General features: G+C 38.6%; 1 pseudogene; it reads left to right on the top strand.

Annotated features, from left to right (window-relative positions):
• The first annotated feature begins 225 nt into the window (after positions 1-225).
• The window catches only part of LOC132556087 (uncharacterized), a 42,875-nt pseudogene continuing 37,100 nt past the window's right edge, over positions 226-6,000 (top strand).

The following is a 6,000-nucleotide window of genomic DNA, read 5'->3' as shown; positions in this document are numbered from 1 at the left end:
ATAAGAGTAATCCAGACGTTTAAAAAGTTTACCATGATCAATGACGTAAATGCCGCGGATAGGTCCAGGATGACAAGCACTGCCCTGCACTTGTTGTCTAAGGCTGAAACAATATCGTTGTGTACGCGAAGAAGTGCTGTTTCAGTGTTTCCATAACACGGTGACATTGGCAGTGGTCGGAAGAGGAATACCCACGGGCAGTGCTTTAGCAGTTTAGCCGGGAAGATGGCACGTTTCATGCTAAAATCAAGGAGTGGCAATACTTCTAAATCGTATTTCAACAGTTTCAAGAGATGGGAATCATTTATTAAAGGTCAGGGGTTTAAAGCTTTACCAGCACAGCCGGTCCATGTGACCTTGTACATTACTCATCTACTGGACAATAACTTTTCCAGTTAATCCATAAATTCCGCCATTTACAGCATTTGTTGGGTTTATGAACTAAATAATTGTAAAGATTCAACTGAAAACGCGTTTGTGTCAATGTTGAAGAACTCCGCCCGAAGAATCGCCAAAAGCGTGCAAAAAAGACCCAGTGAGAGTGGAAATGCTAGCTAATCTGTGTGTTCAAAGATTCTAATGATTTACTTGTTGTAAGAGATGTATGTATGATATTGTTCAGTTTTACAGGACTTTTGAGATATGACGAAGTAAATGCATTACGTGGAATCGATGTTAAAAGCCAACAAAATCATATTTTACTATATATACGGAAAAGTAAAACCGATCAATATAGAAACGGCAATGAGGTGCTCATCAGCAAGGGCGATAACATCGCTTGTCCTATGTTTCTATGGTACGTGGGATTATCAGGTATTTTGCTTTTATCGGAGCTTTTTATTTTTCGTCCGATTTTCAGATCGAAAAACGCGTGCAAACTCATTTATAAAAACAAAAAGTTAAACAAGGGCCAGAGAAACTATTATCGGGAGACTTCGTTTGGTTGGAGGGGAATCCAATTTGGGATAGCATTCTTTACGTGCAGTTGGCGCCACTGCCGCTGCTTAATTTGATATAAACGATAGATGCTGGGAGTGGCATGGCCGCTAGAAGAGCGATAGCAGCAAGGGTGGGTATGTTGTGGACACTGTTGACAAAAGGTTAGAGGTTTCCAGGTCTTTAAAGCTGTAGTTGCTTATTTGAGATTTCCATTCACCACGGCCACCCCAATAGTTGCGTTTCTATCGTATGCTGCACGCTAGTTGGCAGATGTAGCATTTGAGTTGTTATTTGCTAAATGGTTGTCGTTTATGTGCTAAGGATTGTCGTTTATGTGCTAAAGGCTTGTCGTTTATGTGCTGAAGGGTTGTCGTTTATGTGCTAAGGGTTGTCGTTTATGTGCATAGGGTTGTCGTTTATGTGCTAAGGGCTGTCGTTTATGTGCTAAGGGTTGTCGTTTATGTGCTAAGGGTTGTCGTTTATGTGCTTAAAGATTGTCGTTTATGTGCTGAAGGGTTGTCGTTTATGTGCTAAGGGTTGTCGTTTATTTGTTAAGGGTTGTCGTTTATGTGTTAAGGGCTGTCGTTTATGTGCTAAGGGTTGTCGTTTATGTGCTAAAGGGTTGTCGTTTATGTGTTAAGGGTTGTCGTTTATATGTTAAGGGTTGTCGTTTATGTGCTAAGGGTTGTCGTTTATGTGTTAAGGACTGTCGTTTATATGTTAAGGGTTGTCGTTTATGTGCTAAGGGTTGTCGTTTATATGTGCTAAGGGTTGTCGTTTTTGTGCTAAAGGGTTGTCGTTTATGTGTTAAGGGTTGTCGTTTATATGTTAAGGGTTGTCTTTTATGTGCTAAAGGGTTGTCGTTTATGTGCTAAGGGTTGTCGTTTATATATTAAGGGTTGTCGTTTATGTGTTAAGGACTGTCGTTTATATGTTAAGGGTTGTCGTTTATGTGCTAAGGGTTGTCGTTTATGTGCTAAAGGGTTGTCGTTTATGTGTTAAGGGTTGTCGTTTATGTGCTAAGGGTTGTCGTTTATGTGCTTAAAGATTGTCGTTTATGTGCTGAAGGGTTGTCGTTTATGTGCTAAGGGTTGTCGTTTATTTGTTAAGGGTTGTCGTTTATGTGTTAAGGGCTGTCGTTTATGTGCTAAGGGTTGTCGTTTATGTGCTAAAGGGTTGTCGTTTATGTGTTAAGGGTTGTCGTTTATATGTTAAGGGTTGTCGTTTATGTGCTAAGGGTTGTCGTTTATGTGTTAAGGACTGTCGTTTATATGTTAAGGGTTGTCGTTTATGTGCTAAGGGTTGTCGTTTATATGTGCTAAGGGTTGTCGTTTTTGTGCTAAAGGGTTGTCGTTTATGTGTTAAGGGTTGTCGTTTATATGTTAAGGGTTGTCCTTTATGTGCTAAAGGGTTGTCGTTTATGTGCTAAGGGTTGTCGTTTATATATTAAGGGTTGTCGTTTATGTGCTTAGGGTTGTCGTTTGTTAAGGGTTGTCGTTTATGTGCTAAGGGTTGTCGTTTATGTGCTAAAGGGTTGTCGTTTATGTGTTAAGGGTTGTCGTTTATGTGCTAAGGGTTGTCGTTTATGTGCTTAAAGATTGTCGTTTATGTGCTGAAGGGTTGTCGTTTATGTGCTAAGGGTTGTCGTTTATTTGTTAAGGGTTGTCGTTTATGTGTTAAGGGCTGTCGTTTATGTGCTAAGGGTTGTCGTTTATGTGCTAAAGGGTTGTCGTTTATGTGTTAAGGGTTGTCGTTTATATGTTAAGGGTTGTCGTTTATGTGCTAAGGGTTGTCGTTTATGTGTTAAGGACTGTCGTTTATATGTTAAGGGTTGTCGTTTATGTGCTAAGGGTTGTCGTTTATATGTGCTAAGGGTTGTCGTTTATGTGCTAAAGGGTTGTCGTTTATGTGTTAAGGGTTGTCGTTTATATGTTAAGGGTTGTCCTTTATGTGCTAAAGGGTTGTCGTTTATGTGCTAAGGGTTGTCGTTTATATATTAAGGGTTGTCGTTTATGTGCTTAGGGTTGTCGTTTGTTAAGGGTTGTCGTTTATGTGTTAAGGGTTGTCGTTTATGTGCTAAGGGTTGTCGTTTATGTGCTAAAGGGTTGTCGTTTATGTGTTAAGGGTTGTCGTTTATGTGCTAAGGGTTGTCGTTTATGTGCTTAAAGATTGTCGTTTATGTGCTGAAGGGTTGTCGTTTATGTGCTAAGGGTTGTCGTTTATTTGTTAAGGGTTGTCGTTTATGTGTTAAGGGCTGTCGTTTATGTGCTAAGGGTTGTCGTTTATGTGCTAAAGGGTTGTCGTTTATGTGTTAAGGGTTGTCGTTTATATGTTAAGGGTTGTCGTTTATGTGCTAAGGGTTGTCGTTTATGTGTTAAGGACTGTCGTTTATATGTTAAGGGTTGTCGTTTATGTGCTAAGAGTTGTCGTTTATATGTGCTAAGGGTTGTCGTTTATGTGCTAAAGGGTTGTCGTTTATGTGTTAAGGGTTGTCGTTTATATGTTAAGGGTTGTCCTTTATGTGCTAAAGGGTTGTCGTTTATGTGCTAAGGGTTGTCGTTTATATATTAAGGGTTGTCGTTTATGTGCTTAGGGTTGTCGTTTGTTAAGGGTTGTCGTTTATGTGTTAAGGGTTGTCGTTTATGTGCTAAGGGTTGTCGTTTATGTGCTAAAGGGTTGTCGTTTATGTGTTAAGGGTTGTCGTTTATGTGCTAAGGGTTGTCGTTTATGTGCTTAAAGATTGTCGTTTATGTGCTGAAGGGTTGTCGTTTATGTGCTAAGGGTTGTCGTTTATTTGTTAAGGGTTGTCGTTTATGTGTTAAGGGCTGTCGTTTATGTGCTAAGGGTTGTCGTTTATGTGCTAAAGGGTTGTCGTTTATGTGTTAAGGGTTGTCGTTTATATGTTAAGGGTTGTCGTTTATGTGCTAAGGGTTGTCGTTTATGTGTTAAGGACTGTCGTTTATATGTTAAGGGTTGTCGTTTATGTGCTAAGGGTTGTCGTTTATATGTGCTAAGGGTTGTCGTTTATGTGCTAAAGGGTTGTCGTTTATGTGTTAAGGGTTGTCGTTTATATGTTAAGGGTTGTCCTTTATGTGCTAAAGGGTTGTCGTTTATGTGTTAAGGGTTGTCGTTTATATATTAAGGGTTGTCGTTTATGTGCTTAGGGTTGTCGTTTGTTAAGGGTTGTCGTTTATGTGTTAAGGGTTGTCGTTTATGTGCTAAGGGTTGTCGTTTATGTGCTAAAGGGTTGTCGTTTATGTGTTAAGGGTTGTCGTTTATGTGTTAAGGGTTGTCGTTTATGTGCTTAAAGGTTGTCGTTTATGTGCTAAGGGTTGTCGTTTATGTGCTTGAAGGTTGTCGTTTATGTACGAAAGGGATATTGATGAGGTTTATACCATTAAATAACCTAAGGTTATGTATATAAATAGTTTTTTTTTTTAATATATATCAAACTTTTCGGATTCCTCTATGATTTATGAGCGCTGTCCGTCAATGACTGACGAACGCAGTCGGCCTAACGTGACCTAATGCCAGTCTTCTCATCAATCGTTCCACCAATGTGCACAAGCTTTTAATTGAAATGGACCAATACTTGATAGGTATGGACAAAATATACATTATACTTTCCTTTGCATTCCGTAAATTGATACGCGGTGAACGAGGTTAATTGAGAAAATAAAGGAGATCAATATCGTCCTGTAGTTGTTTTCACTCCATGGAGAGTAACGTTTTGTATGTAGACACTTAATTAAAAAAGTGATTTTTTAATATATGGTGAGTTCTGTTCCCTGGCACATGTACCATATGGACATTATAACCAGATAGACACGCTTATTTGGCATTTTTATACGAGAATGAAGAACACATGTCACAAATGATCTACTGACGATCGATTACTGTTTCTTCTTGTGTATCTTGTTTGTTTGGGTTTTTTTTTTTTTTTTCTTTCCTGCGACGAAAAGTCGCGAAAACAACATTATGGTGGTACTACCTCTGGCATGGGCGAATTCGCGGTCGGCAACATTTGTGTTTAGATCTGTTATTTAGAAAACTTATAGTGAAACTTGAACCAGATCTGGTACATACATGTAGCTTGACCAAATGTACAATATAACCTCCAGATTTTACGCTCCGGCATCTTTAAAATGTTGGGATATTGAAAAGTTGGAGATTTACATTGACTGATGTTCACAGTAATACAAAAATCAATCTACATGAAAAAAATTGACTACAATCTTCGTTTTCAAATCAATCTTTAGTTTTTCCTGTTTTCAAAATAGTAAAAACTCAGTCTCGTTCCGAATTCATGTTTTTTACAGCCTGCCTTCTGTGTGGCTTTTTTAAAAAAATAAAACTCACACGGCAACTGATTGTATGAGTACTGTAGAAGGCCTTGTGACGTTAGAGTCAGAATTACACGATCACGTGTAACAACTATACACACATTCATCCAGTGTGTTTCAAATAAGTGCGACTGTTCATGCACATTTACTTAACCTAAACAAATACTAACGCTCGTTAGTCTCTTTGTTTCATATAGCTCTTAATTCATGGTTCAACCCGTCGAGAAATAACCTTAAAAACAATACAGTACAGCAAGTCACGTTCTCCACCTCGAGTTAGGTTCAGATCAACGCAAGTATAACTGATCAGGGATAAGAAACAAAACTAAACAGAACTGACATTTTATACCTCCTTAACGCAAAATTAATGGCAGATGTCACTTGATACGAAGCAGCAGGTGCTCTCTATCGCACAGGGACCTGTTGATAAAATACTGGACTTAAGTTAGATAGCAATACAGGACATACACAGACATGGATGTACCTGTACGTAGGATTTAATACCAAGTTGAAACAAAGGAATTCCATGAAATTACCGAAAACGTCACTCCTGTAGAACTACGAGAACTGCATAGGTTGTTATTCGCAAGTGTCCCTGTGTAATAGAGCTCATTTTGTTACACTGCTGATATGGTTATATATTGATATGACACAGTATGTTAATACGTATTTGGTTACAATTTAAATTAGTGTATGTGCGAGTGGTTTTGGCACTTTT

The sequence above is a fragment of the Ylistrum balloti genome, unplaced genomic scaffold, assembly GCF_031769215.1.
Source record: "Ylistrum balloti isolate Yb309-2 unplaced genomic scaffold, AGI_CSIRO_Ybal_v1 Utg370544, whole genome shotgun sequence".
Classification (NCBI taxonomy): Eukaryota; Metazoa; Mollusca; class Bivalvia; order Pectinida; family Pectinidae; genus Ylistrum; species Ylistrum balloti.
This window is presented reverse-complemented; position numbering and strand designations above follow the sequence as displayed.